Consider the following 26,672-nt stretch of genomic DNA (forward strand, 5'->3'; position numbering starts at 1 on the left):
GTTTATTGATTTGGTGGCTCTCTTCCTTTTTTTTTAATATATAGATAGATATATTTGTTTTTTTCCTTTTTGTGAGTGTGTATGTGTATGCTTCTTTGTGTGATTTTGTCTGTATAGGTTTGCTTTTACCATTTGTCCTATGGTTCTGTTTGTCCATGGTTTTTTACTTTTGTTTTGTTTTGTTTTGGATAGTTTTTAGCACTTGTTATCATTGGTGGATTTTTTTTTGCTTTGGTTGCTTTCTTTTCTTTTTATTACTTTTAAATTATTTTATTTTATTTTATTTTATTTTGCAGTACGCGGGCCTCTCACTGTTGTGGCCTCTCCCATTGCGGAGCACAGGCTCCAGACATGCATGCTCAGTGGCCATGGCTCACGGCTCACGGGCCCAGCCGCTTCGTGGCATGTGGGATCTTCCCGGACCGGGGCATGAACCCGCGTCCCCTGCATCGGCAGGCGGACTCTCAACCACTGCACCACCAGGGAAACCCTAAATTTTTTATTTTTAATAATTTTATTTTAATAACTTTATTTTATTTTTTTCTTTGTTTCTTTTTATCTACCTTTGCTTCTGAGCCGTGTGGCTCACAAGGTCTTCGTGCCCTGGCCAGTGTCAGGCCAGAGCCTCTGGGGTGGGAGAGCTGAGTTCAGAACATTGGTCCACCGGAGACCTCCTGGTTCTATGTAATATCAAACAGCGAAAGCTCTCCCAGTGATCTGCATCTCAGAGTAAAACCCAGCTCCACCCAACGACCATCAAGCTACAGTGCTAGACACCCTATACCAAACAACTAACAAGACAGGAACACAACCTCACCCATTAGCAGAGAGGCTGCCTAAAATCATAATGAGGTCACAGACACCCCAAAACACACCACCGGACGTGGTCCTGCCCACCAGAAAGACAAGATTCAGCCTCATCCACCAGAACACAGGCACCAGTCCCCTCCACCAGGAAGACTACACAACCCACTGAACCAACCTTACCCACTGGGGGCAGACACCAAAACAGTGGGAACTATGAACCTACAGCCTGTGAAAAGGAGAACCCAAACACAGTAAAATAAGCAAAATGAGAAGACAGAGAAGCACACAGCAGATGAAGGAGCAAGGTAAAAACCCAGACCAAATAAATGAAGAGGAAATAGGCAGTCTACCGGAAAAAGAATTCAGAGAAATGATAGTAAACATGATGCAAAATCTTGGAAATAGAATGGAGAGAATACAAGAAACATTTAACAAGGACCTAAAAGAACTAAAGAGCAAACAAACAATCATGAACAACACAATAAATGAAATTAAAAGTTCTCTAGAAGGAATCAATAGGAGAATAACTAAGGCAGAGGAACAGATAAGTGACCTGGAAGATAAAAGAGTGGAAATAACTACTGCGGAGCAGAATAAAGAAAAAAGAATGAAATGATTTGAGGACAGTCTCAGAGACCTCTGGGACAACATTAAGTGCACCAACATTCGAATTATAGGGGTCCCAGAAGAAGACAAAAAGAAAGGGACTGCGAAAATATTTGAAGAGATTATAGTTGAAAACTTCCCTAATATGGGAAAGGAAATACTCAATCAAGTCCAGGAAGTGCAGAGAGTCCCATACAGGATAAATCCAAGGAGAAACACGCCAGGACACATATTAATCAAACTATCAAAAATTAAATACAGAGAAAAAATATTAAAAGCAACAAGGAAAAACCAACAAATAACATACAAGAGAATCCCCATAAGGTTAACAGCTGATCTTTCAGTAGAAACTCTGCAAGCCAAAAGGGAGTGGCACAATATATTTAAAGTGATGAAAGGTGAAAATCTACAACCAAGACTACTCTACCCAGCAAGGATCTCATTCAGAGTAGATGAAGAAATTAAAACCTTTAGAGACAAGCAAAAGCTGAGACAGTTCAGCACCACCAAACCAGCTTTACAACAAATGCTAAAGGAACTTCTCTAGACAAGAAACACAAGAGAAGGAAAAGACCTACAATAGCAAACCCAAAACAATTAAGAAATGGTAATAGGAACATACATATCAAAAATTGCCTTAAATGTAAATGGATTAAATGCTCCAACCAAAAGACATAGACTGGCTGAATGCATACAGAAACAAGACCCGTATATATGCTGTCTACAAGAGACCCACTTCAGACCTAGGGACACATACGATGGAAAATTGAGGGGATGGCAAAAGAGATTCCATGCAAATGGAAATCAAAAAAAGCTGGAGTAGCAATTCTCATATTAGACAAAATAGACTTTAAAATTGCCCTTTCATTTTCTTGGTGGTTTTCTTTACCGTGCAGAAGGTTTTTAATTTGATATAGTCCTACTTGTTTACTTTTTCTTTTGTTGCCTTTGTTTTTGGTGTCGAATCCAATAAATCATTACGAAGACCACTGTCACAGAGCTTACCGCCTATGTTTCTTTTAGGAGTTTTATGGTTTCAGGTCTTACATTCAAGTGTTTAATCCATTTAGAGTTGATTTTGGAATATTGTGTAAAATAGGTGTGTAAGTCTCCTTTATTTCAACAGTATTTTGAAATTTTCAGTGTTCAAGTAATTTCTTCTCGAAAATTTGTTCGTAAGTGTTTTCTATGGTGTTGCAAAGGGAATTGTTTTAGTAATTTCATTTTCAGATTTTTCATTGCTAGCGTATAAAACACAACTTTTATATATTGTTCTTGTATCCTGCAACCTTGCTAAACTCATTTACTAATCCTATCAGTTTTTCAGTTGGTTTGTAAGAATATTCTTTATACATTAATTTTTATAGATTGAATCAGCTTTATATTCCTGTGACTAACCCATGTGGTCATTGTGTATATAATTTTTTATATGCTGCTGAAATTAGCTTGCTATTATTTTGTTGGAGATTTTTGTATCTGTATTGGTAAGGGATACTGATCTGTAATTTTGTCTTACTGTGATGTCATTGCATGCTTTTGGTATCAGGGTGATACTGACCTTAGAGAATCAGTTGGGAAGTATTTCCTCTTTTTTTTGGAGGAATATATATAAAGTGATGGTATTAATCCTTCTTTAAACATTTGGTAGAATTCATTAGTGAGGCTGTATGGTCCTGGGCCCATATTTGTTGTAACTTAAAAAAAAATTGATATTCAATCTCTCTTTCTGTTCTGTATCTATTCATATTTTCTACCTTTTCTTGAGTCGGTTTTGGTTGGTTGTGTTTTTCTAGTAATTTGTCCACTTTCATCTATATGATCTATTTTTTTGTAAGCAGCTTATCCCCTTGTAATCCTTTTTATGTAGGTTGGTAGCACTGTTCCCTTTTTAATTCCTTATTTTAGTAATTTTAGTCTTCTCTCTTTTTGTAATTGGTTAGTCTAGCTAAAGATTTATCAGTGTTTTTGATATTTTCCATGAATGAATTTTTGTTTTCATTGATTTTCTCTCGTTTTTCTATACTCTATTTCTGCATGTCTTACATTTAGCTTGCTTTTGTTTTTCTTTTTTTTTTTTTTTTTTGTGTGGTACGTGGGCCTCTCATTGTTGTGGCCTCTCCCATTGTGGAGCACAGGCTCTGGACGCACAGGCTCAGCGGCCATGGCTCACGGGCCCAGCCGCTCCACAGCATGTGGGATCTTCCCAGACCGGGGCGCGAACCTGCGTCCCCTGCATCGGCAGGTGGACTCTCAACCACTGCGCCACCAGGGAAGCCCTGTTTTTCTAATTTCTTATGACAGAAAATTAGGTTGAGATCTTTCTTTTTTAAACTGTAGTAAATGCCTTTACCACTATAAATGGTATAAATTTAAATGGTATAAATTGTATAAATTTACTCCCTCAAAGCACTTCTTTTTCTGTATCCCCTAAATTTTGATATGGTTTTGTTTTGCTTCATCTCAAAGTATTTACTCATTGGTTATTGAAGAGTGTGTTGTTTTATTTCTAACATATTTGTGAGCTTTCCAAACTTCTTTGTTATTGATTTCTAATTTCTTTATATCATGGTTGTAGAAACATATCTTGTATGATTTCAATCCTTTTGAATTTATTGAGACTTATTTTGGGGGCTAGTATATGGCCTATAATGGAGAATGTTGCATGTGCACTTGAGAAGAATATGTATTTCTGCTGTTGTTGGGCAGAGGGCTCTAAAGATGCCTGTTCGATTTAGTTCAGTAGTCCCCAAACTTTTTGGCACCAGGGACCAGTTTTGTGGAAGACAATTTTTCCACAGACCAGCTGAGGGGGGATGATTTGGGGATGATTCAAGGGCATTATACTTATTGTGCACTTTATTTCCATTGTTATTACACTGTAATATATAATGAAATAATTATACAACTCACCATAATGCAGAATCAGTGGGAGCCCTGAGCTTGTTTTCCTGCAACTAGATGGTCCTATGTGGGGGTGATGGGACACAGTGACACCCAAAGTGTGTTGCTTATGTCCAGTCTACTCCATAAGATGCAGCTTGTCACTTGGCACTCACTGATAAAGTTTTGATATGAGCTTGCAAACAATTGATTTACTATGGTCTCTGTGAAGAGACCATACATTAGTTCTATGCTAATAATAATCTGTATTTGCAGCCGCTCCCCAGCCTAGCATCACCACCTCAGCTCCATCTCAGATCATCAGGCATTAGATTCTCATAAGCAGCATGCAACCTAGATCCCTTGCATGTGCCTTTCATAGTAGGGTTTGTGCTCCTATGAGAATCTAAGGCCACCGCTGATCTTACAGGAGGTGGAGCTTAGGTGGTAATGAGAATGATGGGGAGCAGCTGTAAATACAGATGAAGCTTCACTTGCTCACCCGTTGCTCACCTTCTAATGTGTGGCCTGGTTCCGGTACTGGTCCGTGGCCCCGGGGTTGGGGATTCCTGGTTTAGTTGGTTTATAATGTTGTTCAAGTTGTCTATTTCTTTGCTGATCTTCTGTCTAGTTTGATGCGTTATTGAAAGTTGAGTATTGAAGTCTCCAACTATTATTTTTGAACTGTTACACCCTTTAATTCTGTCAGTTTTTTCTTCTTGTATTTTGTGGCTCTGTTCAGCATGTATATGTTAATGATTGTTATGTATTCTTGAAGGATTGTCAATCTTATCATTATAAAGTGTCATTCTTTGCCTCTAGTAATAATTTTTATCTTAAAGTCTGTTTGGTCTAACATTGATATAGCCTCTTTACCTCTCTTTTGGTTTCTGTTTGCATGGTATATCTTTTTCCATCCTTTCACCTTCAGCATGTTTGTGCCTGAATATGAAGTATGTCTATTGCAGATGTCTTTTTGAATGATTCTGTTAAACCATTTTGCCAGTATCTGTCTTTTAATTGTTGTATTTAATCCATTTACATTTAATGTAATTACTGATGAGGAGATAATGAAGGACTTATTTCTTCTACTTTGCTACTTGTTTTCTATATGTCATTTTTTTGTTTCTTAATTCCTTATTATTTTCATTCAATACTTATTTGCTTTGTACCATTTTAATTTTCTTTTTGTTTCCTTTACTATACATTTTTGAGTTATTTTCTTAGTGGTTGCTGTGAGGATTACCATCAATTTCTTTCTTTTTAAAAAATTTCTTAATATATAGCAGTCTAGTTAGGATTTTTATCAGCATAATTTCAATATACAAAATTTTGCTCCTAAATTCCTGGAACCAGGAAATCTCCCAGTATTTGCTAAGAGGCTCTCTGTGTGTATTAGGGCAAACCTTTGACACTCAGCTGGGTAGCTGACAGCTCTTTCTTAACATTTACTTCCTGTGTGTACAGAACCTCAAGGTCAGCTAGAGGTGAGAACCTAGGTCCTTCTTAGACCTTCTCTGAGCATGCACACATTTCTATACATGTGTGTGTTCTTCTGGATTCCTAGGGAATATGTTGGAGTCTTTCAAAACTGTATGGACATCTCATTTCATAGTTTTTATTTTATTTATTTATTTTTAAAATTTTTTTTTGCGGTACACAGGCCTCTCACTGTTGTGGCCTCTTCCGTTGCGGAGCACAGGCTCTGGATGCACAGGCTCAGTGGCCATGGCTCACGGGCCCAGCCCAGCTGCTCTGTGGCATGTGGGATCTTCCTGGACCGGGGCATGAACCCGTGTCCCCTGCATCAGCAGGTGGACTCTCAATCACTTTGCCACCAGGGAAGCCCCATAGTTTTTATTTTTAAGCTTTTGTTTAGTCTATTGCTTGACCCAGATGTTATTCACTGTCTTAGGCAGCTATGAAAGTAAAACATTTTCCTGTAATTGTTTTCCATAAATGCTCCTGAGGGAAGGGCTTTTCACATTAGGTAAGTTCCAAGTCATTCAACTTCAGACAGACTGTTAAGTGGAGTCTCCCAGGGAACTACTAGACAGATAAAATAATGTGAACATTCTTTGGGACTAAGTCTTCAAAAAAGTTGCAGTTCCATTCTCTTTCTTCTGGTGGCTACAAGGCTGCACTAATAATGTGGGCTGTTACTTATCAAAGCTACTGCAGAGCAACATATTAGGAGATGGAACTAGAGGAAGTTAAGACACTTGTTCAAGGGTCAGATATAAAACGCATTTCTTATAAATAGCATATAGTTGGGTCTTGCTTTTCTAATACAATGCCTGCCTTTCAATTGGGTGTTCATAAGAACATTTATATTTAATGTGGTTTGGGTTAAGTCTGTCATCTTGCTGTTTGCTTTCTATATGTCCAGTCTGTTCTTTTCCCCCTCTTCTCTGCATTTTTTGAATTAAATATTAGTGGTTGCTGTACAGTTTATAGTGTACATCTTTAAATAATGAAAGTCTGCCTTCAAGAATTATACAAATTGTATAGTTCAGGAAGCCTATAATAGTACACTTTCAGTACACTCCTGACATTTATGCTATTAATATATATTAACAGTGTTTTTCCTATAGGTATGTGATAAATCCCATAATACATTATTTTGTTCTGATATCAATGATCTTTAAAGATATTTACATAATAAGAATAATATTCAAATATATTTACCCATGTGGTTACCATTCTAGTGCTCTTCATTCCTTTTATACAACCATATTTCCATCTGGTATCATTTCTTTCTGCCTGGAAGACATTTCTCCATGAAGGATATTAACATTTCTTATAGTATAGGTCTGTTAGCCAAATTCTTTTGGCTTTGTATGTCTGACAGTATATCTTTTCCTCATTTTTAAAAGATACTGTGATTATTTATACATGTCTGTATATTTTAAATCTCATTCTTTGTTTTCTATTTACCTTGCTTTTCTTAATGTCCCTTTTCCATTACACTGACATTTTAAATTATTTTTTAATTCACATTTCCCATTTATAATTTGGAATTTATACACTAGATTTGTCTTAGTGCTTGCCATTTACATTCAAGATTATGCATAATTATTAAATTCTACATCTTGACCTTCCTGCTAGTCATTTTACTCTTACCATATTTTCATGGATTACAATTGTTTTGTTTAGTCTTTTGAACTCCAGAATGTAGATAATATTATTGTTCTTTTATATAATTATTTCTTCTAAATATATATTATATATAACATATAAAGATTATTTATCTTTATTTTATAAATCCAGTTGTTTTTAGGCTTATATCCAAATTCACTAGTTTCTTTCCATATTTCTTTTTCTGGTCAGTTGGTTTTTTCCTCTGCAGGTGTTTTTTCCCCCTAAAATTAGTGCTTTAGAAGTTCCTTTAGTTAGTCAGTGGTTGGTTATTTCTTAATTTTCTAGCTGAAAATATTTTTATTTAGACCTATTAACTCTTAAACTCTTTTTAAAAAGGTTATTTTATTTTCTATATTCCATTATACCTCCTGTTGAGAAATGTGCTGTCAGTCCTATTGTCCTCTCTGTAGATGATCTGTCTCTTTTTCTTGAAGGTCTTCACATTTTTTTCTTTATCATTCTGTGGTGTTCTACAGATTCACTACAATGTGTCTAGGAGGAGACTTCAAAATAGTTATGCTTTTTGATATATATATTTTTTAAACTTCTGAATTCATGACTTTTATCAGTGTGGAGAATTATTATCTTCTTAAACTTAAAGAGGGAAAGAAGTTATGTAAAAATGAGTAGGAAGATTTAGAAAATAATAAAAGAGGAAAAAAAACAAATTTAGAAAGTAGGAACTCTAAGGTTTCAATAGAAATTTAGACAACATTAAAAAGAGAATTGATGAAGCGAAATCTGGATGTGCAGATGTTTCCCCAAATGCAGTCATTGTTCATTCATTCCTTTCCCTCTAATTCCTTGCACTTAGAAATCTGCTTCATTTTCCTTACTTTGCCAGAATCCAAGGTTTAGTCTCTTCTTCCCCCCACTCTCTCCAGTCCCAGAAGCTGTAGGTTCCTGGTATAGGCAATTGCTCCCAGAGAAAATTAAGCTTTAGTTTTCTGTTATAGCTTACTCCTCTGGCTTCATTTTGCCATTTCTTTTAAATTTTAATTTTTGGGTCCTTGAGGATTACCTGTACTTATGAGTGAGCTCAATAATACATTTAAGATGCTTGTGTTCTCTCTCTCTCTCCCCATCTATCTCTATATAATACTTAAATAAGCAGTCTCAGATTTTCATTTTAGAAAGATACTTTTGGCTACTCTGAGAAGAATGAATTGTAAGAATCAGAAATAAAACAAGTAGAACAAAGTAGTAAATTGAATAAGTAATCCAAGCAAGAGATACAGGCAGATATCAGCAGATTAGAGAACAGTTTAATATGGATTATGTGGGAGGTGCAAAAAGTCAAAGATGACTATTTTAAAGCTTAACAGAACTTTGTATATCAATTATTACATACCTTTTGGGGTAACAGCTTGATCATTATAAATTTATAAACTATAGTTAATATTGTTCTATTTCTTTAGTGGACATTATTGCATTGATAGATGTTTATTATTAGCTCAAGTTCAAATGTTATACCTCTGATAATGGACTTTGGGGAAATGGATATAGACAAATTTTTGTGTAATCTATTTTCTGTAAAAGACAAACATCTTTCTATTCCTCCCTGCTTACCTATGACAGAATCTGTTTATTTACTTCAAATTCAGGTGGCACACCCTGTTGAAGTGAGAATTACAAGGTGGCTATTTTTATGTTGTGTCCTTTTATTGTTTTATTAATGCCTTTCTAGCAAACATTTTATTTCCAACTTCTAAAGTAGTTGGTATCTACTGACCCAAATAAACTGTGATGTGATTATATTCTGATAGAGCTGTGGATAAAAACTGTCAGCTTTCCATTATATGATACTTCGGGGGTTTGACAGTCTTGTACTAAGGTTAATGGACATTTAAAATATAACAATTTCTTGTAATATAACATTGTTTAGTGAGTAAGCTGGACATATGCATACAAGTTTCTCTCCTTCTGTATTTGATTTTAAGAACCTGGGAAATGTTCCCAACTCTTACAAAGATATATTTTATAAATTTTCATTCACTTGACTTTTTTTCTAGTACATAGTACAACCTAAAGATTTTAAACATTGAAAAAATACAACATTGTTAGTCACAACTAATAAATTAAAATAAACATGCGCTTTTAAAAGTGTAGACATTTATTAATAATAAATATATATTATGTTTATTATTATTAAATTACTATCTGCTTATTATAGATTTCTTGAAAAGTAAAGAAAAATGAAAGAAAAATACTACTGTTCTACTATCTAGAGACATCTGTTAACACAGATTACATATTGAATATATGATATATGTTTCTTTAAAATCATTTCTTAATATACTTTGCTTTTCCCAGCTTCCTCAGTTCTAGTATACACTAATATTAAATGATCAGATAATTACTCATTTTGAAAGCTTTAGTTAGCAGCTCTGTTTCAAGTTTTATATTTTAATGCCCCAGTATATACTGTACCCTGAGGAAGTCGAACAGTACTTGAATATGCAAACATTGACACCTAACTGAAGGCATGCCAGACCTGCTGAGAGCTTCTAATACCATGTGAAATAATAGTGGTGAGAGGTGAGGCTAACCTTTCCAAATGGCAAAAGCAGCAGTCCAGAAAGCTAAAACCTTTTCTTCTCACTTCCCATTCACTTAAACTTCACATTGTAACATGGGGTGCTCTGATCATGAGCCTCCTTCTGTGGGATCCTGATAACATAAACCGAGTTATTAAACATCAGTCAGTATACATTCCATGACTTATAGGCAGATCTGTCTCCCAATTGAAACATACATTTACTTTTAATCAATGTGGGCAAAAAAAATTTTTTTTAAGGGAACAAATCTGGCATTAAGAGCATGGATAATATCCTTAGGGAGATAGTAGAAACATTTCTACCAGTAATATTTGAAATAGTTTGGCAGTTTGGAAGGTGATTAAAGGAAGATTGTCTTTATTAATTATTAACTTTATTAATTATTAAATCATCTTTTGAAATAACTACCTTGTAAAGTTGAATATTTCAGTGCAAAGACAACAGGACATATCTGAGTTAACAATCAGATAACACTTCAATTTGCATTTTAAAGCTTATATCTAATCTAAGAACTTTAACTCAAAGATCCTTTATGTTTTGGTAGCCAAATTTATTTAGTATTCAAATATATATATATATTTATAACAAATTATGTATATATATAAAACAAATCACTTTCAAATTTCTTAAGCAAACTGTTAAACTTAATTCTATTTGATACATACTTTTCGTTTTCTTACATATTTTCTCCAGTTAAATATAATCTTTTCTATAAGTGCTAGGTAACAAACAATTGTTTAACAACAAGCTGATTCATCAAGCATTTCCATAAATATTCTGAAAAATCAATGATACAATGTATTTTCAGCAACATAGGTATTGCTTATGATTAATTTTCAAATTTTGTGCATCTTATTAAAAAGATAATAAAAGCTTTATGAAAACTCCCGGTTATAGCAATAAAATATTAATTACTGCTCAAGAAGAGGACAGGTCTATATTGTAAACTATAGAAAAATTGTCCTCAAAATTTCAACTAGAGGAGGCAATGTAGTTTCTTTGGCTTTTTCTTTGTCTACATCCAAACAATAATTTCTTTCAAAATCATGGTGCTTTCTGATGCATTTGAAAGAAAAGCAACCATGTCCGGTGACTTAGCTGCCAGAAGAGACACCCTTCTCCACCTGTGCTTGTTTTGCTCCAGTAAATAAACACACAACTTATTTCTTTTAGGCTCTGAGCAAAATCACTTTCTGTATGCAATACTGAATCATCCCTCAGGGGTGCCTCTCCCGGACACGATTTACCTGGCTGGGGGTGGTAGGACACTGCCTACTGGAAACCCCCCTCCCGCGTCCCTCTCCCATGGGAGGCCTAGGCAGAGCGGAGCCACTGACCTTAGGGAAGCCTGGCGTCCTGCTGCCTTCTGCAGGGCTCCGAGGGCCTCTACCCTTCGCTCCCCAAAGGCCAGGGAAGAGGAGAGAATAGGGAGAGGACTCGGTGTCCTAGTCCTTGGAGATAACCTTAAGTGGATGGAAGGGGCCGACAGAGGGTACGGCTGAGCTTGCTGGGACTGGAGGGAATCCCGCTAAGAGAGCCGATGGCCAGCAGGGACTCCTCTATTTCCCTGGGAAGGCGGCCTGCTTCCTGCTTCCATGTGGGAACGTGGCGATGGACTAGGTTGAGGCAAGCTTTTTTCTGGTCCTTGGACCTTTGGAAGGTGACATCACACCCCCAGCATGACTGCGCCTCTGTCCCCAGGGAGTTAGGAGAGAGATGCCTTTCCAGGGCCAGGAGGTTGAGCTGCTACCCTGGTGGCTGCTGAGTCGGGGCCGGGGTCTCCAGCCTGCGTCGCCTTGTCCTCTGAGTGCTGAGTGCCCTGCGTGGCCCAGCCCTGCTAGGGAAGGACTCAGATCTCCTGTGAGCCCTCACACTCTGGGCATGGGGGCGGAGAACGCAGAGGAGAAAGGGCCTTGGCCTTCCTCCCCCCAATCGTTGCCAAGGCAACCGTGCAGTTGGCGGTGGACGCTAGGGAGGCTGGAGCTCGGATCCCCTTTGCGGAGCGTGCGCGTGGTTGGAGGACTAGCCGAGAGCCAGCTCGAGGTCGCGGACAGGAGGCGGGGTTGGCGAGGCAGAGGTTTGCCGGATGGAGGGCGCCTTTCTCACCTCCACCCCTCCAGTGTTGCCATGGAGACCGTCAGGGCACCCTCACCTGTACACGTTGCTGCAGCTGCTGCTGCCTAAGTAAAAGAAACAGATACCGGAGCCCTCTTTTGCCCCAGCGGTCTCTACCAGGAACTCTAACCCAGCAGCTGCCACTGCTCGCCTCCCACAAACAGGAAACGAGGGCAGACGTCCAAAATTCGCCTCGAGTTCCTCCACCATGTCTTCCTTTATTCAGCTTTCCACCCAGAATTTTATATCTCAGTGTCTTGCACAATAGCCGGTCTGGAAGGATGAAAAAGCGGCTCCCTTGATACTTAACTGCGTCTGCCCTACACCTCTTAACAGCTTATTTAGTTCCACAGAACACTGTCCTGGGCCAAATCTAATTATCAACAGAAAGGGATTTTAAATTGTTTTTATTTTTAATTACCGTAGATATGTGAAATTTCTAGTTTTCATTTATAGTATATGGATAATATTTATAGGAATGTCTTTTTACTGAAATTAACCACTTTTGGACAAATGAGTGGAATAATTATGTGTCAGAATATCTATCATAATAGAGAGAGAATGGACTGTTCAGAAGCCCCTTCCCTGTTTTTTTCCAGTTCTTTATGCCAGTCCAGTGCTAAAATCTCTCTTTTCTGGGCTCTATTCCATCCACATTTGAGATCAATTTTTGGCTTTGCAAGGGGGGTTATTTTAGCATGTGTCTGTCTTTGAAGTGGGGGGGGGGGTAAATTAAATTCTCTAGAATACTTATACTCTGCTCAGGTTCAAAATTTAGTGCATGGTTGCATCTCTACTGACTACCAGCATGAATGCACTTAGCAAGAAGGACTCTCCCTGATTAGAGCAAGTTGACACATCTGTGATCTTGAATTGCCAGCCATACCCTGGCAGGCTCTATGAACTGCTGTTGGTCACAACCTCTTACCTTTCAAATTTCTTTCCTGTCTAATGTGTATATCATACAGCTTTCATTCTCTGAAAGCACCCTGGTAGCTTTTGCCACTGTTAATCATGAGTTTCCTTACATAGTTCTGCAGTTTTGAATAGAGCAGCCTTTTCAATTGACTTTAATGGTACCTCTTTAGAAAATCCCAACAATGCAGGGTAACTATTTTTTTCCTAAAGCTGATAGGCAAGGTACTTAATAATTTCATTTTGTCACACTTCCTGTGTCCCAGGGTTTTCAAAGCCACTGAAAAAGATTTTTATAGAGTCCAAGCCCTAGCTAAAGCTATGAATTGGAAACACTTTTCTCTTTGGTGTCCAAATCTGTTTGGTTGCAACCTCTTCCAAAGGACACTAGGGTTTCCTAAACAATAAATCTGATTCCCCCCTCTCGTTTGTCATCCTACTTGACTTCTCCCAAGAATTTGACCCTCTTGATTGAAACTCTCATTTTCCTTGAAAATCTGTCCTGCCTTCTCCTGGCCCTTCTCTGACCTCTTTGAAGACTCTTTCATAGTCTTTTCCTTTTTCAATATTACTTGTTGGTCTTCTGCTTTATCCATCCTGCATATTTTCCCAGGCCTTGCTGTTGACATCCATAGCTGCATCGGCCCTATTATTCTCGTCTTCTAAATCTGTGTTATCTTGTGCAGACTTTTCTCTGAACCCTAGAACCCTATTTCTAGCTACTTCATGGGCATTTCTACTTGTCTTCCCTATGGGCATCTCAAATTCAACCTGTCTCTCACTGAACTACGTTCCTCTCCAAAACTTGCTTTTCCAACTGTATTTTATATCTCCATGAGTGACCCTCCTATCCCCCCAGTTACCCAAGATAAGAACCATGAGAGGCATTTATTGATTCTTACATTTATCTGATCACATTTCTTACTGGTATCTAGCATGTGCCAGGCCAACACTGTCATGAAGCTTAATTCTAGTGGGAAAGACAGAGGGCTACACTTACAACTGAGTAATCAAATGACAGCTTTTGACAAAGTCTACTACATAAGTAAGTTGAGGTGCTGTATGACAAAGAATAAGGTGGGAGGAGCATGGGATGATCAAAGCAAAGTTCTGTGTGTTAAGTTGCAATGAAGGATGAGAAGAAGATGAACATTTAAGTTGCTGGAGAAAGAACAGTCTAGGCAGAGAGCAGAGCATCACAACGATCTGAGGTGGAGAAGTGCTTCTTGTGTTCAAGGAATTGGCATAAAAGCCAATGTTCATGTTGGGAAGGGAAAAGTGGGGCACAGTGAGAGTGAAGAGGGAGACTGGGGACAGATTTTACAGGACTTTGTGCGCCCTGCTGAGGAGTTTGGATTTCATCTTATGTGCAGTGGGAAGCTGCTGAATGTTTTTAAGAAGAGTGGCATGAACTGTTTTATCATTTTAAAAGATGATTCTGGCTGTGGGGTGGAGAATGAATTGGAGGAGGTGACAGTTTGGAGGTGGAGAGGAAATTAATGACTATGGAAGTGATCCAGGTTAGTGACAGTGCGGGTGTGGGCATGGAAAGGGAGATAAGGGAACAAATACGAGGTATTTTCAGTGGTCTTTTTTATCACTCAATTGGGTCTCAATCTCATTTCTGTCCTTAGAGTGTACTGTGCCATTTGGGGCTTCCCACACCCAGGTCCTGACTACTACCTCCTAAAAGAATAAGGCCTTATTCTTTGAAAACCTTAACTGTCAGTGATCATCACATGATAGCTGACAGGGAGAATTTAGGTAGATAAGAAAGAAAGATAATAGATAGGAAAGCAGGTTCTAGAGTTAAACTGCCTTGGCTCCTATCCAAGCTCCATGACTTACTAGCTGTGTCACTTTGGACAAATTGCTTAACCTTTCTGTTTCATCTTTTCCAGCTATACGACAGGAATCATAGTAATAATACTTATTTACAGGACTTTAGAGGGCTTAACTAATACATATAATACACAGTACATGGTAAGTGCTCAGTAAGTGTTAGATGATGATGCTGGTGCTAATGATAATGATAGATGACTTGAGCTCTCACTCTGATGAGCATTTGAATGTAACCATTAGAGGGAAGTTCTACAGCCTTTACTTTTAACTTACTAGTAAGTCTAAGAATCAGAAGAGGAAGGGCATTATGGCTAAACTTTAGGGTGAAAGGAAATGGGAAATGTTTTGACAGACAGGCATCCTAGGGTTGCTGCCCCTCAAATATCTCTACTTGGAAAAATTGACCATGAGAAAAGAGTTTTTTCTTCCATTCTGATTTTTTAAGCCTGTGTTTTGCTATTTTATTTTTTCTTATTTGAGTGATCTGCAAGAAAAAGGAATATGGAATTTTAATTGTGGCGAGGATGACAGAATGTCTTTAAGTTGGGAAAAATTGGGGCTTGTTGCTACTTGGTGATCTTTTTTTTTTTTTTTGTCTTGCTGATTCCATATTAAAGGCTCCTCAGTAATTCCACACTTCCATTTTCCTAAGTTCTCATCTGCCAATATTGATTGCCTTGTTTTATGAAGTAATCACTGTCCTTCATGAATGACCTATATTCCATAATTTTCCAAATCAGTTATCAAGGCTTCTCAGTATTGAATAAATAAATGGATGAATTAATCAATTATAGAGTATCATTTTCATCATTTTCCTTGTTTTTCTATTATTGTTGCCCTCTGTCTAAATTAGACCCTCATTCACTTTCTCCAGGAATATATGTGTTATCTTTTTAAAATCTCTCTGCTTGACTTTTACATATTCATGGCAGATTAATTTTCTCAAAGTATGCAGCTATTCATGTCACTCTTTCATTCAAAAAATTCAAAAGCTGTTCACTGAGATGAAAGTTACAAACTGGCAAAGGATTCATATTCAGACTAGATACAGAACTATAAATTAAAAAGACAGACCACCCAATAAAAAATTGAGCAAGAGACTATGAGAGATACCCAACAAAAGTGGCTCTCCAATTGACTAATAAATGAAAGCAAAAATCTTCAGTCTCATTAGTCATGAGAGAATGAAAAAACCACAAGAAAGTCATCAGAGAAATGAAAATCATACCCACCAGAATGACTGCAATGAGAAAGAATGACATTGCCAAGTGTTGGTGAGATTGTAGCACAAGAAGCATGCTCAGATACTCTGGTGGGACAGTAAATTAATACTGATGTTTGGCATAATCTACAGAAGTTGAATACATGAATCTCCATGGAGAAATTCTACTCCTTGGGTATATACTAAAAAGAAATGAGTGATGGGTGAATCAAAAAATAAATAAATAAAGGAAACTGTTATAGCAGTATTATTTTTAATAGCTGAAAACTGGAAACAACATAAATGTTTATCTTGAGGGAAATGGTTAAGTAAATTATGGCATATTCTATAATGGAATAAATGCTATATAGCAGTAATAGATAAAAAATACTGCTCTACACTACAACGTGTATGAATCCCACAAACATAATGGCATAACAAGATAGGCAACCTTAATCTGTGTTAAGTTAAGGTAGTGGTTATCTTTGGGGAGGTGAGCAAAGTTAGTGATTGGGAAGAGGCATGAGGAAGCTTGTGATTATGCTGCTACTCTTTTTTTACGCGGGCCTCTCACTGTTGTGGCCTCTCCCTTTGCGGAGCACAGGCTCTGGACGCGCAGGCTCAGCGGCCATGGCTCACGGGCCCAGCCGCTCCGTGGCATGTGGGATCCTCCCGGACCGGGGCACGAACTCGTGCCCCCTGCATTGGCAGGCGGACTCTCAACCACTGTGCCACCAGGGAAGCCCTTAATCTCAGTGATCTTTATATGGGTGTGTTTAATTTGTGTAAATTCATCAGGATGTATACGTTTTGTGCATTTTTTACTCTGTGTTATATTTCAGTTAAAATATTTATTTTTAAAAAAAGACTTCTCATTAACTGTTGTATTAGGTTACTCCAGATTGGCGTTCAAGCCTCCCCTAATTGGATTGTAATTTAGTTTTCCAGGCCATCCCTCTTCTATCTTTGCACAAGTCCCATGTTTCCATCAGAATTGATTAGTAAATCAGGCAGAAGCTTCCATTTGTTCTTCATATATATCATTTTCTTCATTTTAGAAGCAGAACCCTCTGAGTTTCACTTGGACACCTGACTGCTTTTGACCAATCTACTGACTACATTTTGTAGCTTTCCTTGCCTCTAGGTGTGGCCCTGTGATTAATTTTGGACCGGTGTTATGTAACCAGCCGTGCTGAATGCAACTTATTCACTATACTTTCTCTTTTTTACTTTTATTTCTGGGTGGGAACTAGCGATGTCTGGAGAATCCTCAGAAGTCACATGCTTCTAATGGCAAAGCTACCAGGCTGGCTTTGACCCACTAGACTTTAGATGAGAGAGGAATATGTTTCTATCTCACTTAAGCTACAACATTTTGAGGTCTGTTTATTACAAGCTAGTCTCTGCATTTAGCACACTTAGTATTTCGTAAACATTGTGATTCATTATGTGCTTCTGTCCATTAAGTGAGGCAAATCACTCTTTCCAGAGGTTTCCTAGGTTCCTACTGAAATGACCTCCAGGCTGTGCCATATTCATTTTTTGTCTCCTGCAGTGCTTTCCATTTCCTGTATATGTGACCATGAGCCTCAGCTTCCTTATCTGTAAAATGGGAATAACATGATTATTATCAAGATTAGAAGATATAATACATGTAAATGTTAAGCACAGCCTGGGGTACATATTAAGCTGTCCACAGATATAGTCTTATTTTCACATAATAGTTTGCATTTACATTCATGACATTATAGAATTAAGCAAAGGCACAGCATAGAAGATCAGTGTATGTTAGAGGGAGATACCCAAGTTAAGGGGATTTAAAAGACTAGCTCATCTTGTTTTATGATCCAGGCCTTCTAGAAATTTGTTATAATTTCATAAATATTGGAAATAGTGCAATGTGTGCATAAATATACTCATGACTAAGCAACTCTACCTTAGTTATATATCCAAAAGAAGTGCATGAGTATTCCAAAACCATGCACAAAATATTCACAGCAGAATTCTTTTTAATAGACAAATGGAAGTGACTCAGTTGTTTCCTATCTATAGGAGCAAAACTAGCTCTTAATGTTGGCATATTTCTTTTAACTGTCCCATGGTTCTCTTTCCCCTTAAATATAGGGGATAATAACTCCTGACTGTTGACTCCTTAAGAATGTGACATATATTACACAGTGCTATGGGAAAAGTTACTAAAAACATGTTACAAATAAATTATACTTCTAATCTGAGTATTTTCTAGAATCGTCTAGCAATTTTCTTGTATCTAAAGTACTTTAAATTCTCTGAATAGGGTGGTTAATGCTTTTGGTTTTTGTTTGTCTGAAAATTCTCATTCTGGAATGATCATTTACCTGACTATACAGCTCTAAATTAATATGTATTTGCACATAGAATCATGAAGCTACGATTCTACTGTCTTCTGACTTTGTGACTATTGAGAAGTTTGTAGTCAGATACAGAGTTGGTCCTTAAGAGTGATTTGTCGTATCTTTTTGGCTGTTCGTTGTTATAGTTATCTGCAATTTTACTATGACGTATTCAAGAGTGTATTTTTTAAAACAAAATTATCCTGTTTGGGATTCCTTGTATTTCTTAAATCTGAGGGCTAATAGCTCTATCAATTTTCCCTCAATGTTTCCCCCAACGAAGCGACAAATGAAAGCAAAACAAGTCACCATGTCGCCTCTATTTACAAATGGGCGGATTTTTTTCTACCCCATCCTTTCACTATATGTGTTAACCTTTTCTTGAGTCCTGTTTTTAGGTGATGGTTTCTGTTTTAAGTCATTGTTCGCATGACCCTAGAAATTTGCCTTACTTGGTGGAAAATTTCTTTAAAAAAAAAATAATAATGGAAGTGGATGTTTTAGATCCTTGGCAGATTTTTATTTTTCAATATAAATTGTTCTAAGAATATGAAGAAATATTTTTAGAAATATGTATATAGTTAAAAATAGGTATAATAGATTTTTGTTATATTTTAATTTTCTGTGAATTTTCAATTGATTTTTAAAAATTGACCAAGGTTACTTTACAAAAAATGTCTTGAATTGATTTTTGGTCCCCTTGAATAACTTCCTACTGTGTCACACAGTAAAACAAGGCTTTCACTCTCCAAAGGAGTCCATGGCCTTTTACATTTTTTCTTTTAAAATATATATTTTAAACTACTTATAATTTTTTTCTAAATTTAAATTTTATATGTTTAATAAAATTTTAAATAATTTAAAATTATTAAAAATAATTATATTTTAAATTGTTTTAGATCAATTTTAGGTTCATGGCAATATTGAGTAAAAACTACGATTTCCCGTATAACCCCTGCCCTTACACATATGCAGCCTCCCCCATTATCAACATTCCACACCAGAGTGGTGCATTTGTTATAATTGAGGAACTGACACTGCACATCATTATTATCCAAAATAAATAGTTTACATTAGGATTCGCTCCTGGTATACATTCTATGGGTTTTGACAAATATACCATTATTACAATACTGTAAAGAATAGTTTTCTGCCCTAAAAATTCCCTTTGCTTTGCCTATTTGTCCCTTCCTCCCTCTTAACCCCTGGTGACCACTGATCCTCTTACTGTCTCCATAGTTTTGCCTTTTCATATAGTTTGAATAGTATAGTGTGTAGCCTTATTAGATTGGCTTATTTCATGAGCAGTATGCATTTAAGATTCCTTCATGTCTTTTCACGGTTTGCTAGCTCATTCATTTTAGCACGGTATACCACAATTTATTATCCATTCACCTGCTGAAAGACATTTTGGTTGTTTCCAAGTTTTGGCAATTATGAATAAAACTGCTATAAACATCCGTGTGCAGGCTTTTATATGGACATAATTTTCAGCTCCTTTGAGTAAATACCAAGGAGCATAATTACTGGATCACATGGCAAGAGTATGTTAAGTTTTGTAAGAAATTGCCAAAGTGTTTTCCAAATCGGCTGTCCCATTTTGAATTCCCATCAGCAATAAGTGAGAGTTCCTGTTGCTCCACAACCTGACCAGCACTAGGTGTTGTCAGTGTTCTGGATTTTGGCCATTCTAATAAGTGTGTAGGGGTATCTTATTGTTTTAATTTTCATTTTCCTGATGACATATAGTGCTTGCTTTCCATCTATATATCTTCTTCAGTGAGCTATCTGTCCAGGTCTTTTGCCCATTTTAAAATCAGTGTGTTGGTTTTCTTATTGTTGGATTTTAAGAGTTCTTTGTCTATTTTGGATAACAATCTTTTCTCAGATATTTTTGCAAATATTTTCTTCTAACCTATGACTTGTCTTCTCAATCTCTTGATACTGTCTTTCACAGAGCAGAAGTTTTTAATTTTAGTGGAGTCCAGCTTATCAATTATTTCTTACCCTTAGTGTTGTACCAAAAAATCATTGCCATGCCTAGGGTCATCTAGTTTTTTTCCTATATTATCTTCTAGGAGTTTTTATAGGTTTGAATTTTACACTTAGGTCTGTGGTTCATTTTGAGTTAATTTTTGTGAAGAATATAAGGTGTGTGTCTAGATTCCTTTTCTTTTTTTTTTCACCTATAGATGTGCAGTTATTCCAACACCATTAGTTGAAAAGAATATCTTTTCTCCATTGTGTTTCCTTTGCCTCATTTTCAAAGACCAGTTGACTATATTCATGTAGATTTATTTCTGCACTTTATATTGTGTTCCATTGTTCTATTTGTCCTTTCACCAATATTACACTGTCTTGATCACTGTTGATCACTTCATAGTAAGTCTTATTTTTTATTTTTTATTTTTTTGCAGTATGCGGGCCTCTCACTGTTGTGGCCTCTCCCAATTGCAGAGCACAGGCTCCGGACGTGCAGGCTAGTGGCCATGGCTCACGGGCCTAGCCGCTCCACGTCATGTGGGATCTTCCCGGACCGGGGCACAAGCCCATGTCCCCTGCATTGGCAGGCAGACTCTCAACCACTGCACCACCAGGGAAGCCCCATAGTAAGTCTTGAAGTCAGGTAGTGTCAGTCTTCTGACTTTGTTCTTCTCCTTTAATACTGTGTTGGCCCTTCTGGGCACCTTTTACTTTTTCTAACATTTTTTAGAGAACTATCCCCCAAACTGTCTATTTATTAAAAGACCTAGTCAGATAGTTGAAGGATACATATTATCTATAATAAAGTAACAACCAACCTTTGTTGAGTCCTTATTAAATTATATGTAAAGTTAAAGTAATTCTCAAATTAACTCAAACAGGTCAGTGCTATAATTATCTTCATGTTTCAGATAAGGAAACCAAAGCCTTGAGAAATGTAACGGAATTTCCCAAGGAAACTTAGGAAGTAAATGGTGGAATATGGTAGTTTGCCTCAAAGAGGCAAAATGTGGTATCACTTCCCAATACCTACAGCATGAGCCAGCTGTTTGACAAGGAGATTCTACAAATTATCCAGGTTATAGAAATACGATTTATACTCTGATTTGCACCTTTACTGATCAAGTACTGTATGCCATGGACTACTCTAAGTATTAAAATTTCAAAATAATTGTCACCAAACATCTTCTCTGGATGAACTCATTGTGCAGATTAAGGACCTTATAGTGAAGGGACCGTTTAAAATACAGCATAGCTGCTTTTTTTCATAATAGTGCCAAACTGGAACCAAGCTAAATGCCCATCAACTAGAAAGTGGACAAATTGTGGCTTAGTCATGCAATGGAATATTATTCAGAAATAAAAATAAATAACTATTCATGCACACAAAACATGAATAGATCTGTAAGTCATCATGCTAAATGAAAGAAATGAGACACAAGTACACACATACATACTGTATAATCCCACTTATATAAACATTTGGAATAGGCAAATATTAGCCTCTGGGGATTTAAATCATTAGCCATTGCTTTGAAGGAATTGAATAAGAAAGATTATGAAAGAACTCTGTAGGATGGAAATGTTTGTTGTTTGATGCCTTTTTCTTAACTGGATGAACAGTATACTTAAGATCTGAGCATTTCACTGTATATAAATTATAAGAAAATTAAAAAAAAACCAAATAGCATATTAAATGCTAAAAACAGGAATGAACAAACGGAGGTAGAAACACGGGAGATACGTGAGTAACTTAACTTTAAAGAATCAGGGAAAGCTTCATGGAACGCTGGATGTGTGAGATGGATTTTGAAGGGTGAACAGGAATTTACCAGTTGAAGAGAGACATTCTAGGAAGAAAGCAGATAATATTCTTTATTAATTCCTTAATTTATTCATGTATCTGCTCAGAAATTACGGTCCATTTATTCTCTGCTTGGTACAATTCTAGGTCCTTGCGATATAGCAGTAAAAAGACAAACTCAGGGGCTTCCCTGGTGGTGCAGTGGTTGACAGTCCGCCTGCCGATGCAGGGCACGCGGGTTCGTGCCCCGGTCTGGGAGGATCCCGTGTGCCGTGGAGCGGCTCGGCCCGTGAGCCATGGCCGCTAAGCCTGCGCGTCCAGAGCCTGTGCTCCGCAACGGGAGAGGGCACAACAGTGAGAGGCCCGGGTACCGCAAAAAAGACAAACTCAGTCTTGGCCTGCAGAAAGCTTAGATTCTAGTGGGGAAGTCAAGAGTCACAAGTTTATGGAATTTTCAGGGAATGTTGAGAAGTTCATTGTGATTAGCGTGTGTTGGATAGTGAGAGACAAGTTGGGTCATGGTAAGTAAATTGGAATCAAATTAAGATTTATGTGTAATAAATTAAGGAGCTTGAATTTTATCTTATAGGCAGGAAAGCCTAATAGAAATTTATAAATCATAAGTTGATATGGTTATCATTTTTAAGGAAGACTATTTTAGTCATTTGAGGACAGAGTGGAAAAGAGCGAAATTAATGGAAAAGGGATAAAGAAAATGCCAGGGTTGGCAGAAACTCAGTACATGTGCCACCTCATATTTTTGAGTCCATAGGAGACAGTGCTAACTCAGAAAAATACTCTTCCTCATCAGCCCAGATCAAGGCTTTACATACTTTATAGCCACCATCAAAAATAGATTTGGCGATGCAATTCGACCTATCTGCAATTCCTGGTCTAGACTCCAAAAGTCATTTCCTGGACTAGTAAATCAAGAGCCCAGTAGAAAAGGGGGTAGGAGTGGATTGGAGAGCCAGTCCAGAGGTAGAATTATTTGATTACTGGGTAAGAGGAAGATTCAGAATTCTAGATTGCCAGTCTAGGTGTCAGTACTATTAATCAAAATATGATGATAATAATAATAGTAATAATATTAATAACACAGGGCATAGAATGTGTTGGGGAAGTGTGATAAAGGTTTTTTTTAATTTATTTTTTTTTTGAAGTAAAGTTGAGTTAACAAATGTTCTGTTAAATACTGCTGTACAGCAAAGTGACTCTTAATACATGTGTGTATATATATATATATATATACATACACACACACATATACATTCTTTTTCATATTCTTTTCCATTATGGTTTATCACAGGATATTGAATATAGTTCCCTGCACTACACAGTAGGACCTTGTTGTTTATCCATAGCTTTATTCTTTTTTTTTTTAGAAAGGAACCATTTACTAACTAACTTACATGTAATTCTACTAACTTTGTATGTCTCATAGTCATGACCATTGTCAGGAAGTTGTTAAGGACACTATGTCCCCTTTATGAGATCCATCAGGAGACACTCCTGACTGGTCTTTTTTTTTTTTTTTTTTTTAAACATCTTTATTAGAGTATAATTGTTTTACAATGTTGTGTTAGTTTCTGCTGTATAACAAAGTGAATCAGCTATACGTATACATATATCCCCATATCCCCTCCCTCTTGTGTCTCCCTCCCACCTTCCCTATCCCACCCCTCTAGGTGGTCACAAAGCACCGAGCTGATCTCCCTGCGCTATGCAGCTGCTTCCGACTAGCTATCTATTTTATATTTGGTAGTGTATATATATCCATGCCACTCTCTCACTTCGTCCCAGCTTACCCTTCTCCCTCCCCGTGTCCTCAAGTCCATTCTCTACGTCTGTGTCTTTATTCCTGTCCTGCCCCTAGGTTCATGAGAACCATTTTTTTTTAGATTCCATATATATGTGTTAGCATACGGTATTTGTTTTTCTCTCTCTGACTTACTTCACTCTGTATGACAGACTCTAGGTCCATCTACCTCACTACAGATAGCTCAATTTCATTTCTTTTTATGGCTGAGTAATATTCCATTGTATATATGTGCCACACCTTCTTTATCCATTCATCTGTCAATGGACACTTAGGTTGGTTCCATGTCCACTATTGTAAATAGTGCTGCAGTGAACATTGTGGTACATGACTCTTTTTGAATTATGGTTTTCTCAGGGTATATGCCCAGTAGTGGGACTGCTGGGTCATATGGTAGTTCTATTTTTAGTTTTTTAAGGAACCTCCATGCTGTACTCCATAGTGGTTGTATCAGTTTACATTCCCACCAACAGTGCAAGAGGGTTCCCTTTTTTCCACACCGTCTCCAGCATTTATTGTTTCTAGATTTTTTTGATGGTGGCCATTCTGACAGGTATGAGGTGATACCTCATTATAGTTTTGATAAAGTTTTGACAGAGATCTTACTTATACACCTCACTAGCTGAATCTTCACGTTTACTTCCCAGTGAAACTCTGTTGCAGCTCTTCTGATCAATTTGAAGCGAAGAAATTTTCTTTCTAGGCTTTAATTCCTTGCCTTGTAATTAGATTAAAAATTCTTGCTTTGTGACCATATGTAACCAATTCACTTACTGCCCTCAGAGTTTTCCTAAAGTTAAGTCTTTCTCCACCCCCCACCCCGGGATTGTGACTCAAAAGATAGCCTTCTTATCTCCAAAGGCTTTAAATGATTTGTTTCTTGTTATCATTTTCTTCTGAATATACTCATGCATTATAGGCTATTGGCCATGAACACTATACATCTTTTGACCTTTTAATTTTTTATCCTTAAGTTTGCTATGAGTACCAGTATCTCTAAAATTCATTTTTTATTTGCCTTGCTCTAGGTTCCTGGTACCAAAGTATAGAAGGGACTTTACCACTCTTTTAGGTAATGATTGTGACTGTTAATTAATGGAAAATGCAAGAAGATGCATTTGAACTTCTCAAATCAGAGCAAAATACAGAATGATCCACAGTGATGACTAAAAGAGATAGCTCAAATGATTAAATCTCCAGATGAATGCTCAGTTTATATTAAACATATCAGTCAAGGAGAGATATTTAGTTTTTACCTTTTTGTTGGTTACTACATAGACTGTTTAATAGATGCTAATGCAGTGAAATAATGAGAAAAGCAAGAAACATGCAACCTAAATGTTAATTGGTTAATCAGAACCTCAAAATTGAAAGTTATTTGTACTTCAAAGGCAGCGACAACGTCTGTGAGGGATATGGTGAAAAGTCCCTCCTATAAGACAGTATCTGACAAGGAGAGCTCCTTTTGCCAGTATCTGAACATATGGCAAAGCAATGTTTTTCCAGACTTCTTTGTGCTGGCGGAGATTGGCCTCCTAGTAACTTGGACTTTTGTTTGTGCTGCAGAGAAGATGAGTATTCCACATAAATAATTATAATTTACCTTCTCATTGAAGAAACATAAGCTTGGAATTCAATGCTGTTTTCTTGGGTAAATCATCAATTTTAGAAAGAAGTAGAATTAAGTTTTCTCTATTTTTTTGCAAATAAGTTGCTGGTACAAAATTAATACATTTTGTAGAGGTTTGCCTTTCACATGAACATGTATTTTTTAGGTTGAAATGCTTCATTTTTCTCTTTATGCTATCTTTACTTTGTACTGTTTTTCCCCTGAAATATTGTTTGTTTAAAATTCTACATGTTATTTTCGTTTTTAAAACACAGTCAGTAACTCAAACCCTTTAGAAGGTGTTAGCTAAAAAATGCCACTGATTCAAAGTTTTTAATTTCATTTTTAAACATACTATATTTCACACATAAGTAGGGTGAATTTCTTCAATAATCAATACATAAAATCAAAATTTTTTATTAGCTGAAGGCTTCTTGTAAATTATTTATCAGATTTTTTTTTTTTTTTTAATATACGAGTAAACTGAAGCCCTGAGGGCCAAGTGGCAGGATCTTCCCTAAGGTTAAAAAGAGTTTAGGGCTGCAGATGGCCTCTTTGAAAATGAGCACATTCTGCTTGAATAAGAGTGGAGGTGGGTATTGTCCTGTCACTTTTCCCCTTCATAGGGGTAACTGCTTGTGCTCCAGAGTCCTGCCTTGTATCCTAGCACAGTCTAGTGATTTGAGAAAGTTACTCTGTGCCCAGTGTCCTCTATGTAAACTGGGAATAGCAGCATTGTCAGACCCCAAGAGTAGCTACAAGGGTAACCACCTTGTAGCAGGGACCAGGACAAAGCAGCTCTTGTGCTTCTTGTTTCCTCTAACCTCAGCCCCTTGGCTTCTACTTCATCTACCAATTTCTCCCTTTCATTCTACTCTTTACTCCACCCCATCTACCACCCCACCCCCCGCCTTTTTGGTCTCGTTCACTTCTCTGCCTCATTTTAAATCCATTCATTCTTCAGCTCACCTTTACATGGAAGCCATCACCAGCAATGGGTGAATTTTACCTTCCCAAATT

The 26,672-nt window shown here is 37.1% G+C and overlaps 1 protein-coding gene across 6 annotated transcripts in view; it reads left to right on the forward strand.

Moving 5' to 3' along the window:
- The window catches only part of NOL4 (nucleolar protein 4), a 395,653-nt gene that overhangs the window by 64,961 nt on the left and 304,020 nt on the right, over nt 1-26,672 (forward strand). The window lies entirely within an intron of this gene.

The sequence above is a fragment of the Globicephala melas genome, chromosome 13 (genome assembly GCF_963455315.2).
Source record: "Globicephala melas chromosome 13, mGloMel1.2, whole genome shotgun sequence".
NCBI lineage: Eukaryota > Metazoa > Chordata > Mammalia > Artiodactyla > Delphinidae > Globicephala > Globicephala melas.